The sequence below is a fragment of the Coptis chinensis genome, chromosome 8 (assembly GCF_015680905.1).
Source record: "Coptis chinensis isolate HL-2020 chromosome 8, ASM1568090v1, whole genome shotgun sequence".
Classification (NCBI taxonomy): domain Eukaryota; kingdom Viridiplantae; phylum Streptophyta; class Magnoliopsida; order Ranunculales; family Ranunculaceae; genus Coptis; species Coptis chinensis.
This window is the reverse complement of record NC_141463.1, coordinates 90317246-90331176: the sequence shown is the minus strand read 5'-3', so window position 1 is coordinate 90331176 and position 13931 is coordinate 90317246. Positions and strand designations below refer to the sequence as shown.

The 13931-nt window shown below is 36.2% G+C and overlaps 1 protein-coding gene across 2 annotated transcripts in view; it reads right to left on the bottom strand.

Annotated features, from left to right (window-relative positions):
* The window catches only part of LEW1 (Undecaprenyl pyrophosphate synthetase family protein), a 142907-nt gene that overhangs the window by 116229 nt on the left and 12747 nt on the right, over positions 1-13931 (bottom strand). The window lies entirely within an intron of this gene.

Here is a 13931-nt window from a genome sequence, read left to right as displayed (position 1 = left end):
TTCATTGAAGGCCTACTATGTACGTACCTTGCATTTATGACTTCTTTCACTTTGAATAGTCTCGAGTCTTTGCATTTTACTCTATCACGATATCATTTTGTGGCATTTTCCATAGAAAAGACACAGATTAAATGGTTTTTTCCATATAGCAGACAACTTTAACAAATTGGATTCTGTTTCTTTTTTAGACTCATTTGTTGAAAAATCCTTTCCTTTGCCTATATTTCTTTCTATCCCTCTCTTTGTTAATTCAATTTGATTAATGTCAATATTTGTAAGAATATCCGAGAAGTGCAAAAGGGTATGTATATATATGTATCAGTATAGCCTGAAATGTGTACTAAAATAAATGAAAAATTACCGAAAAGGTACATGACCCGGAAATTAAATTGAGGTAACCATTTTTTTTTCCGCCAATTACCTAACATACTCAGCGAACAAGTATGCAAACCGTGCTACGCATTGGTTTTTTTAAGTCTTGAAACCCGTCCCTCGAGATCGATAGTTAGCATGGTTTCTTTGGATTCTAAATTGTAAATGGTAATTATAATTATATAAGAGAGACTCGTCTATTTATTTATTTTAAATAAAATGAGAGATAATTATGTTATTTAAGTGATATTAGGGAGGTTCTTTTAAATTATCAATAATATAATAGGATTTGTTTTAATTTCAATGTGGGAAATGGAAGTAATTATTTAATTTAAGTGATATTAAAAAGGTGTTTCTAAATTATTAATAAAAAAGAGACTTTGTTAATAAAAGTGGGGATTATTCTAAATTTAGTGAGGAGGTGTTTCTATTTCTAAATTATTAATAAAAAAATGGACCTTGTTAATAAAACTGGGGCTTATTCTAAATGGTGATTCCATCGGGCACTCATCAAATTGGATTGGGCAACCCCTCAAAAAAAAAGAAATTTTACAAATTTGCCATTTTACAAGTTTGCCATCAAAGCCCAAGCCCAGCAACCAATTCAACCGGTATCGCCAAAACGAACCCTCCGGGTCGTTTCTGTTTACACTCAAACGACTTGGCCATATCGTTTGTGTGTACTGAGTGTAAACTCAAACGACATGACCATGTCGTTTGAGTGTTAGTTTGAGTTACACTCAAACTACATGGCCAAGTCGTTTGAGTATACACTCAAACGATATGGACAAGTCGTTTGAGTGTTACTCACACTAACATTCAAACTACGCGGCCATGTCGTTTGAGTGTATACTCAAACTACATGACCACGTCGTTTGAGTGTACACTCAAACGATATGGCCAGGTAGTTTGAGTGTTAGTGTGAGTAACACTCAAACGACTTGTCCATGTAGTTTGAGTATACACTCAAACGACTTGATCATGTAGTTTGAATGTACACTCAAACGACGTGGTCATGTAGTTTGAGTATACACTCAAACGACATGGCCGCGTAGTTTGAGTGTTAGTGCTCTCAACACTCAAACGACTTGTCCATGTAGTTTGAGTATACACTCAAACGACTTGGTCACGTGTTTGAGAGTGTACACTTAAATGACGTGGACATGCACTCAAACGATTCCAAACGCACTCAAACGATTTCAATTGAATTAGAAAAATTGAAATCCGATTTAAAAAATTGGGTTAGAAACAACACAATTACATCAATAAAACTACATGCACTCTTTATCTGTTATGACATAGTATCTTTATAACCAAGTTAAAACATGTAATCAAACATGCTAAAATCTAAAATAATAATTTGTTTCATATCTAAACTTATTATTATTATTATTTTTTCAATTGTGAATTATAAACTAGTTTGGGGTTTGGAGTTCAGAGTTCAGGGTTTAAAATTTTCGTGACATAGTATCTTTATAACCAAGTTAAAAAATGTAATCAAACATGCTACATGTAATCAAACATGCTAAAATCTAAAATAATAATTTGTTTTATATCTAAACTTGTTATTATTATTATTTTTTCAATTGTGAATCATAAACTAGTTTGGGGTTTGGAGTTCAGAGTTCAGGGTTTAGAAATTTCGTACCAACATATTTCACTTAATCATTTGAAATAATAATTTGTTTTATATCTAAACTTGTTATTTTTAATTTTATTTTTAAAATTGTGAATTACTAGGTTGGGGTTTAGGGTTTAGGGTTTAGAGTTGTTTACAAATTTCGTACTAACATATTTTACTTAATTATTCAAAATAATAATTTGTTTTATTTATAAACTTCTTATTTTTTATTTTCTTTTTCAAATTTTGAATCATAAACTAGTTTAGGGGTTTGGGGTTTAGGGTTTAGGGTTTACAAATTTCGTACCGACATAAAAAAAATTTTAATTTCAAACATATTTCACTCAATTATCCAAATCTAAAATAATAATTTGTTTTATATCTAAACTTGTTATTTTCCATTTTTTTTTATTCAATTGTAAATAATAAACTGGTTTGGGGGGTTTACAAATATATTTCACTCAATTATTCAAATATATCAAAATTTCAAATATATATAGAATACTCATTCACTTTCTTTAGAGTTTAGGGTTTACATAGAATACTCAAGTTTCTCTACATACTCAAGTTTCTCTAAATGGAACATGAAGATGAAGAAGAAGTTTTGAGGTAATGTTTGAGGTACAACAACAAATTAGAGAAGAACAACAAATTAGAGAAGGAGAAAATAGAAGATATGTTGAAAGTGAAGAAGTGGAACAAAATGTTGAAGGTCAAGGTGAAGAATTTGAAGATCGACAAGTCGAAAGCAAATGAAATGCCGAAAATCGTCGACGACAAAGTGCAAACCTAAATAATGAGGTAACACTTGATTAAAATGAATACAAAACACTTGATTGATTGAATGAATGAATGAATGGATGCAAAATGAATGAATGCAAAACCCGAGCCCAAACGACATGGTTGGTCGTTTGGGAACACTATCAAACGACATGGTCGTGTAGTTTGAGAACACTACAGAACGACATGTCCGGGTCGTTTGATTACACTATAGGACTACATGGCTGGGTCGTTTGGTAAAACTATAGAACGACTTCTCCAGTGTTTGTTTGGGGACACTATAGAACTACATGGCCGGGTCGTTTGGACCCTCTATGAAACTACATGGCTTGGGTCATTTGGACTAAATTTAATTAAAAGTTTTTTTTTGTGACTTTGAAACTAAATGCAAATTGTTTGAGACTCTTGTTTTATTCTTCTATATGTAGAATTCTTTTGCCGCTATCCGAACCCGATCCTCTGAAACTTCGAATGATGTGGATTGTCAACCCGATTTTAAGTGATACAACAGAAATTTTTACTACTGGAAGAGGTATGATTGAGTAGGCATTGATTTCATTTTAAAAAAAATCTAAATATAATTTTATTAGTGTATTAATAATAGTTGTTGTTTTTATGTGTTTAGGTCTTTCATACACGTGGCGAGGCAATCGGTTGGGCAACCGCTAGAGGAAGACAAGTTAATGTTGTTGTGGTCATTGAAAAGTCGGAGTGTGCCAGGAAACCCGAGTAGCAAGATTGAATTTGGCTTCATGAGAGTGCTTTCCCGGTGTGTCGGTCACACAAAAAAGAAAGGCGAAGAGGGGCTAATAAGAGAAGGTCGAGAACCAAGAAATCGGGATGTCCATTTAAGTTAAAAGGTGTTTTCCAACGCCGACAACCGTCGATAGTTGGAAAATTGTCGATTCTTAATAGTGTTCACAACCATCCATTGGCGAAAACCCTTGGAGGACATGCATTTGCTACTACCGACTAACCGTTCGAGTTCGAGTATTTGTCGAGATGAGTAAGTGTGGAATAAAACCTAAACAAATATTGGATTCCATCAAGAATAGGTATCATGATAAACATCTCTAGTATATCCCAAGTCTACACCGCAAGGCGAAGGTGAGGAAATTGGATATGAACGGTCTCACACAATTCGCGAGATTAAGTGAGTTGTTAGCAAAAAGAACATTATTTTGAGGAGTTGAGGCAGGGATGAGAATACCGAGGAGATAACGAGATTGTTATGGGCCCATCCAGAAGGTGTTAAGTTGGCTCGGACTTTTCCAATAGTTTTCATGTTAGACGCTACCTACAAAACTAACAGGTATCGGTGGCCTTTCGTATAGTTTGTTGGGGTGACTTCAACGTGGAAATCTTTCACCGTATGTCAGTCTTTGCCTTCGATCAAAACAACAGTCGACTATGAGTGGGCCCTGCATCATTTTAGTGGCTTGCTTGGTGACATAAGCCCATCTGTGATCGTGTCTGACAGGGACTTAGCCTTGATGAGTGTCGCTGACAGAGTTTTCCCTAACGCACACAAGCATCTATGTAGATGGCATATCGCTACGTGCATCCTTTCAAAATGTTACGATAGTTTTCCAACTACGAACTTGTAGAAAGGCCCAGTCTCGTGGAACAATCAGTAGTCAAATCGAAGACGAGAGGTTATTTTCAAATAGTAGATGGGATGCTTTGGAAAAATATTACGGGGTTGAATACTCAATTTTGTTTGTTATTTCGCGAGAGACTGGTTTCCTCCGCGGGGATCGATTTGTATGTTGTTGGACTGACCAACACATTCATTTTGGGGAGTACAACGACCAATAGAGTTGAAGGGTCTCATGCTTTCGGTGAAGCGTGTACTAGGAAATGCAAACCTGTCATGATTTTTGAGTATGTTTAGCTTAATCCACCCGATTCTAGAGATTCGGATGTCCGAGATTAGAGCTATCTTCGAGAGAAGTATGATTGTAACTTCAAAGCACCACCACCGGATTCCTTTGTTTTAAGTGAACTTCGGAGGCCTTGTCTCACACGTAAGTGTTTGGACTTGTTATTTGAAGAAATAGATACCCGCGTAAAAGCGTGTTAAAGATGGAGAGATAAGGTGTTGGTGTTATTTACGCCGCGAGCCATGGACTGCCATGTGCTCATGAATTAATTGACTTTGAAGAGCAAGAGCGGTCCATCCCTTTGGACTTCTATCGACCCCTTTTGGAAAACATTGTCCGCTTCTCCCAATGTGTCAGTGGGTGTTGGTCCCGATGTTGCACCTTCGATGGACTTGTTCATGAATAGGTTTGCAATGGTTTTTGAAGAAGAGCAGAGGGTTATGATTAGGAAGCTTATAGAGATTGCCGTACCAGAAAGTACATGGCTAGTACCGCCTCTTGAGGAAGCAAAAACCAAAGGTCGGTCGAAAGGTAGCAGCAGCAGAAAGCTTCCAACTGGAGATGATAACTCTTCAAAGCGAGATCCATCTCATTTTGAACATTCTCAACGTGACCATGAAGAGTGGGTCTCGTCACAACCAAACACTACGCCCACCCAAAACACCCACACCACACCAAGAAAGAAGTTTTCTCCAAAACTACCAACCCAAAACATCCACACCACACCAACAAATAAGCCTTCTCCAAAACACCAAAAAACAACCACACACAAGAAATAAACCTTCTCCCCAAACACCAAAACAACCACACCAAGAAATAAGCCTTCTCCAAAACAAATCCACACCACGAAATGTGAGATGGCTTAGACTTTGGAAAGATGAGGGTCCTAAGGATTACGGGTTGGATATTCCCGAAGAAATGCATAAATACATTGTTAGAGTCCATGACCCTGTTGGCGATGGCAACTACGGTTATAGAGCTTCTGCATTGCATTAGGAAGAAGTAAAGAAGAATGGCCACGGATGAGAAGGGAGTTGTCACGAAGAGCTTCTCGACAACAACCCCTTTATTGTTGTTTTGTACAATCAAAGTGAGGTTTTTATTCGATGAAGGAAATCCTACATGAAGAAGGTTCGCACCCTTAAATAAGTGGATGAGCATGCCTTTTCTTTGGATACTTATTTGCTTCAAGATTTAATGTTGTCCTTATGCATTTAGGAGATCGTCGGTGCTTCCTTCTCATGCGCGAGAACCCAAGCAAATCCTGAGAGAGTGACCCAAGTGTTGGGTAAGCGACATGTTGGTGGAAATCATTTTGTCAATGTTGAACTTGTTGAAGATTGTCCTGTTCCTCCAATAATCGCCAATGGCTTAGAGCTCGATATGATATTCTTTGAAAGTTGAATTTGGCCTTGACAGCAAAGGCAATTGCAATTTATGGCATTGAACATTCCCAATTTAATATGGGAAAAGGAGCTCGTTGAAGACCCAACAGTACATGTTATCGACTAAGTTGTTTGTATGTTGTCGATATGATATTTTGATGTAATTTGTATTTTGATGTAATTTGGAACAAGTGTAATTTGATTTGATTTTTATGTTATCAATGTTAGGGCTTTTATTTGATTTGATTTGGAAATCGAGTAATTGGCTAAGTTGATTCGGACGGTAATCGAGTGATTTAGAAATCGAGCGATCGACTAAGTGATATATTAATGTAATTTGATATTTTGATATAATTTGGAACAAGTGTAATTTGATTTTATTTTTATGTTATTTGGAAATAATGTTAGGGCTTTTATTTGATTTGATTTGGAAATCGAGTGATCGACTAAGTTGATTCGGACGGCAATCGAGTGATTTGGAAATAGAGCGATCGGCTAAGTTGATTCGGACAGCAATCGAGTGATTTGGAAATCGAATGATCGACTAAGTTGATTCGGATGACAATCGAGTGATCAACTAGTTGATTCAGATGGCAATTGAGTGATTTGAAATAATGTTTGTATGTTGTCAATAATGACCGAAACTACACGGTCAAGTCGTTTGGCTTTAATCCCAAATGACCCAGCCACATCGTTTGGGATTAAAGACAAATGACATGAACAAGTCGTTTGTATTTTATACCAAACGATGTGGCCATGTCATTTGGTCTAAAGGCCAAACGATCTGGAGAGGTTGTTTGGCCTTTAGACCAAACGATGTGGCCATGTCGTTTGGTATAAAGGCCAAACGATGTGAATGGGTCGTTTGGGATTAAAAGAGAACGATCTGCCGAAGTCGTTTGGTATAAAGGGAAAACGATCTGCTGAGGTCGTTTGGCCTTTATGCCAAATGATGCGGCTGGGCCATTTGGAAAAAAAAAATTCAAAATTCATTTTGTTTTTACAACACTTTCATATTCATCAAATTCCACTTTTCCATTCAAACATCAAATATCAAACACTCATTCATCAAATATCAAATACTCATTCATCAAATTCATCTATTCATATTCATCAAATTCCATTCAAACATTAAACATCATTCATCCATTCAAACATCCAACATTCATTCAAACATCATATCCATCCATTCATTCGAAGTTAACAAAATTACAAACCCTAAACTGAAACAAATTACATCCATCAAACTAAAACTGAAACAAAGTTAACAAAGTTTCAAATAATCCATCCATCAAACAAATTACAAAGTTACAAACCCTAAACTGAAACAAATCAACTATAAGCTTCACCAATGTACTTGCACCTAGTCAAGTTGTACGCCTGTTCGAAGGAGGACCTTGCTTCCTCTGGCATATCATTCCCAGCCAATTGCAGACCTCTCTCTAGCAAACAACTGGTTTCATCGATGACGTTGTTCTGTCGAAAAAAGGAAAATCAAAATAAGTTACCAATCGAATGCAAAAATCACGCTTAGAAAAAACTCAATTAAAAATCACAATACTTACAATCGGTGAAACGGTTAGGCAATGTCTCCGGGAGGGATGAATAGGAAGAAGCTTCGAGGATTCACCAAAACTACATGAGAATTCCTCGCGATACCAAGTCATGTAGTTTTGATGACACTCCCATGGATAAGACAAAAATAGGTCCTCGGTTGCGGGGTTGGATCACGGATTACTGCCCGCGACTCGATAAAAGTGGCCCAATATTGGTCCAAATTCACCTCATACCCGCGTCCGCCACGGTTCTTGTTCTCCAATTTGGTATTGGAGGATCTTTAGGTACAAGCTGCACGTGACCCAACCGACGCCACCCTTTTGCGGCAGTAAAAACTTGACAATGTTGAAAAACATAGCAATCCCTCAAAAATGCAATGTCATCGATCGGGTTTGTATCTCGATATTTTTGTAGGGATGCCAAACAACCTGAAACAAAATCAAATGTGTCATTAACAACTCGATGATCAATTACTAAAAAATAATATAAACAAACTTAAATACCAAATTGTCATTGAATTTAATACTTACATTGAACTCATTCAAATCATCAATTATCGCCGATAAAACTGCAATGCATACGTTGTATCATAATAGTGTGGAGCGGCAATCGATGTGTCTATGAGCGCGGGCTGAGACGAGATATAGTTGAAGTTTGGGACCGTCATGAATACCGGAAAATACTCATAGATCCATGCCTAAATATACACAAATAGTTAACATATTGATAGAGTAATAAAATTAACATTAAAAAAAAAAAACTCTAAAATACTCAAGTTTTACGTAGAAGAGTCATATAGCCTGTAACCCTTTCACCTTCGCACATGTGGCAGCCCCCCGACCTCTATATAAAAACACCAAAATTGCTGCACCCCATGCATACTCTTCTATCTCATCAATTTCAACAACGGCCTCGAGATAACATATAGGCACTCCAAATTCCCCGGACTTGTCGATAAAAGCGGCACATCAAAAGAAAAACAGGACAAAAGCTCTAACGGTCAGTTGAACATCCCGAAACTTCGAGGCCTTCTCCACCACATTCCCAGCGTCACATATAGGGCTATCATGAACCTTGTTAGCAAAATGCTTCCTGATGAATTCTAGCCTTACTTTTGAAGTGAATCGCTAGTTTCCATCTCCGCCCTAATCAAATCAATAGGGGAGCCCCGGACCAAGATGTAGGAGATTTATCGATTGTTGTAAGTTCACTCATCGTCCCCTTGCACCCGCTCTTCCTCTAATCTTGTGACTCCACGATTTGGACAACATCGTCCAAAGTCACAAATATCTCCCCAACCGGCATATGGAAGGTGTTGGTCTCCGGATGCCATCTCTCCACAAACGCAGAGATCAATGGTGGATCCATATGCTCGTGATAACCTTCCACGAGATCAAACAACCCGCCCTTCTCAACCGCATCGGCAAATCTCTCGAGACCTTTCACATTCATTTTGAAATTCCATTAGGATAACTTCGCTAAGTGTGAAACACACTTCAACGCCTCGCGATCCTCCTGAAACAACCGAAAGCATTAGATATATATGAACGAAAAATAAAAGATTTTGTAAAAGAAAATCAAAGTACGCATACAAAGAAAAACAAAATATTACCCTTCTCTCCCAAACATCGCGAGCGACATGCACCGCATAGTCATACAACAACTCTGACTCATACGGGCCTCCCCCATACACACCTTTTTGAAACTCCAAATCATCATTGGATTTTCTTACGAAATCCAATACCGGAGGTGCTTCTTCCACCGGTGGTATGTCTTCTACCACATATTCTTCAACATCATCATCCCTCGCCATCCTCTTCCCTCTCCTCCTCCTCACTCTCCTCACTCTCCTCTTCTACTATACTCTTCCCTTTGTCCATATTTACATCTAAACCTACATTAGTATCACTATCTACACTATCAACACTATCTTCACTAAACGAATCAACCTCGGGGAACCTCTTTTTTTCCCAAATGGTCCCCTACTGCGCCGATGCCGTTAAGCCGTCGCCTATGTCTTTTTCTTCCAACTGTCACCGCTAGAGGAACCGCCACCAAACAATTTCTTAACACCCTTGAATGTAGTTTTCACTACATTCTTCACATTCTTTGATCGAGGACCCATCGCTACAAAGAAAAATAAAACAAGTATTAGTAAACCATATTTAAATAAACAATGTACAAAGAAAACCACTAGAAAAAGATATCATCCCAAATATAAAACTAATATACTTATAAGCTTGCTATGATAACTCCAAGTATATATGAAGAAATAGAATGAGTATGTTACACTATCCAAATTCTATCGAATTTTGGGCGAGTTTCCCTTGTTTAGTCAACATTTCAGATACTTAAACCTGTCATAACACGGAAATCAATAATGACATCCTTCCAACAACCATATGTACATAACACCCTATAAAATATTCAACCCACAATACAATTTCTTAGTACCTAGTACTAGTAGAACTAAAAGTTTTTGAATCTATCCAGCGTTCTTTTCATGATCCTAAACTTTACATAAACTGGTACCTGGTACTAGTAGATATAAAAGTTTTTGAATCTAGATTCTAAATCTTAAGCTAGATGTAGACCACATCATTTAGATATGGTCCGTAGACATGGAGAGAAGTGAGAACTCACCCCTTCTTATAGTAAGATATTCACTATAAACTAAAAGGAACATTGCATATTTTTCTCCAGATACTAAGTATAGATAGTAGTCGTGGTATCGAAAAGCACATAATCTAATATCTAAAGTACCTTTGTGAAAGTCTTTGAGAAAGTCCAACACACTCAGTTGAGCTGGTGTGTGCCACCAGAGAATTTATAAACCCGCAGGGGGGTAATAATAAAAAGAATAGTTTCAATAACAATATCGAATAAAAGTTAGAGTCTTGAGAACAACAAAAGTATCGTGACAAAAAAGACTAACAACTAAAGTTAATCAAGCTTTTTCTACTCTAAATGCGAGATCCAAGTACAAAGGGAAGTTTAAAGGGAAAAGGTTGATATCTTCAAACTTCGAAATTTTGGCCAATTTCCGACGTATAAACAAGGAATCAATGAAACAGAAGCAATTAACAAGGAATCAATGAAACAAAAAGCAATGAAAACTTGTGAGAACACAAAAATCATAAAAATAACAAACAAAAAAAGCGAATAAATAAATAAGTGTAGTAGAAAGCAAATCATCCCCACCGTGTAGAAAGCAAATCATCCCCACCTTATTCTACATGTCCTTATTGCAACATGACATGACATTTATCAAAAAACAAAAACAAAAAATTACATGTACCAAAATAAACAAATCATAACTATAAATAATTATATATATATATATAATGGCTTATATATAAAAATATATATATATTCTATTTATATATATATATATATATATATATATATATAGCATCATATTCTATTCTAAAGAGTCCTATTATCAAACGAGTTGAGAATACCCTCGGATTGATAAACCCTGCTACCTCAACTTCTCCCATCTCCCATCTTTTACGATTCACAACCATGGTTCTTTTTTTATATTGAGTAGTTAGAATTTTAGACAAGTCGGAGATTTACATTATCTGTTGAAAAGTAAATAATAACTTGATAGTTGACTATTTTCGTTATTATTACGTACAACAATCATGCAGCAATTATAAATACTATAAATGAAGTGGGACAAGAAAGTGATATAAAGAAAGTATAGCGAAGAATGTAAAACCTCAAAAGAGAAAGCACCTACACAAATCATGCAAGTTAAAAACTACTCAGCAAAATGAAAGTGAATAGGCAGAACTGAGTGAAACACAACAACACAAACATAGCAACGAGTGAAATAGTCAATGACGAATAGAAAGAGAGATAAAACTAAGGGTGCTACACTACTACCTAATGTTTTCTATAGCTAGCATCAAGGACCACACCAAAACTCAAACTGTACATAACACTCAAACATTAAGGTGATGTGAACGACCTGAGGTCATCACCTTTTGAATTGTTGCTACAATAACCTTCAACGACTCGACCTATATTGAATATTTCAAAACATGAAAGCGACCTTAAATCTAACCAATGATGAAATGGATCAATACACTTGGGTGAACCGTGACTGATCTAACCAAGAGAGGGTTCTCTACTTTATATTCCTAAGTCCATTACAGATTATAAGAGAACAATTAGTCAATAGGCTCTTGCTCTGTATCATAAAATATGCTTTACTAACTCATCCGAGTAACATACGAGCAAACCAATTATACTGTGATTCTTCGACCTACCATACTGTCATTCTCTATCTCAGGGGATAGAACCGAAAATGAGATGATCCCCCCGTTAACTTCAAGTAGGAGGTGTATTTCTAACTCTCTTCTTGAGACACCTAGCTAGTAGCTTGATCTTCTATCCTGATCAAAACTATAAGCCGCCTTATGTAAACACCAAGTAGGAGGTATATTGGCCACTTTACCAAGTGACACTTGAATTAAGCCAAACCATAAAACAAATTCAATCTTTCAAAATCAAGAAAGAAACAGAGTATCTGAACTCAATCTTTCAGGCATCGCAATACCATTAAAAACTCTCACCGAATCCCAAACACACCCACAACTTGCATACATACTCGCAACTCGCAATACACTCAAACGATATGTATTGCACTTCATAATACATACTAAACTTCATGAACTTGCATACACACCCACAACTTCATAATACATACTCACAAGTGCATTTTCAACTAAGAACATGAACATGAACAACTCAAGATATATACCAAGAACTTAACGGACTAAGAACTCAAGATTTTTGATAGTTCAAAACATACTAATCTAAAAAGAAACACACAAAACATAAAACAAACATGATTTCGAAGTCATTTGTAGATGGTCGAAAATTCAAAACCACTAAAATATTGTGTGATCAAAATTCAAAAGGCTACCTCGGAGGGCTAACAATGGCAGCCGGAGAGTTAGGGAACCAAGTCAAAACAAGCCCGACAATCGCCAGTGTTGTTGATGCTCGGGAAATTCAATACTCCATTGATGACCAATTCGTCTACCCAATTTTCCAATATGTTCGTCTACCCAATTTTTGATTAGATTCGATTAGATTGAAAACCGATCTAATTTGGTTAGATTGAAAACCGATCATGTATGTGTCTACCCAACGAACGAATCAAATCTAGTTTTCAATGGCAACTTTCAACTTTCAATTTGGGGTTTTTTAATGGTGAGAAACTCGAATTGTTGGAGATTTGTGGTAATTCAATCGGGCACTCGAAGGTTTGCACACGAATTGAAGTTCGAATTTGGAGTTTTTTTGTTAGGGTTTCGAAGGGTTTGGGCGAAAGAGATAACCGGTAAAGATAGGTTTTTCCGGTTTCAATTTGGTGGGGGGGTGTATTGGGCTTTGTTGTTTGGACTTGGGCTGGAGGCTGCCCGATGTAATTTGAGTGGCGCCCAATACAACACCCTTCTAAATTTAGTGAGGGAAGTGTTTCTAAATTAAGTAAATAAAGAGATCTAAAATTACCTACTCGATATTGGGAAGGGTATTTCACCTTTTGTGTTTTAGATAATTAGTGAAACACACCCACAAACTTAACTAATTCGGAATAACTCTACTCTCTCATTTTAATTTTTTTTAAGTTAAATTGATAGGTGGCAGCATCTTAACGACCCATAACTCAAATTAAAGAAAATTGACCAATTGACCTGTGACCAGAGGGATAAAGGGTGCGACGTACTTACGTGCTAGACCTAACACTTCAACAGGAGTTATCTTGTTTTATAATCTTTTGGGAAAACTTTTACTGTTAATCCAAATTATACTTGGTTATCAAAAAAAAAAAAAAAAATCTAAATTGTACTTAAATAACATATAGCATCGAAAAAATTGTCAAAATCAATAACGTGAGTTTTATATCAGAATCATTAAAGTGAGTTTTCTTAGTATTTTAAGGTGCAAAGCTGGAATGTAATTCAGCATTAGTATTTACTAGATTTTGGACCCGGGCATACGCCCGAGATTTATTAAATATTTTGTGTACTGAAAAGACTTTACAAAATGTCTCACACAAATTTTTGAATCATAATATATTTTTATTAAAAATAAACTGAAATATGTTAATGAGCAGCGATTATGGTGCATAAGTACTTAGAAACTAAGGGATCAAATTGAGATAGCTTCTTCACTTTATGGTTTAGGATATTAATCCATAATTTTCAAATAGAATTATCTTAAACTCGATCTAGTTTGTATAATAGTTTTCTTAGATTTATGGTGATTTAGCGGCAAATTTTCGAATCAAAATATATTTTTATTGAAAATAAACCG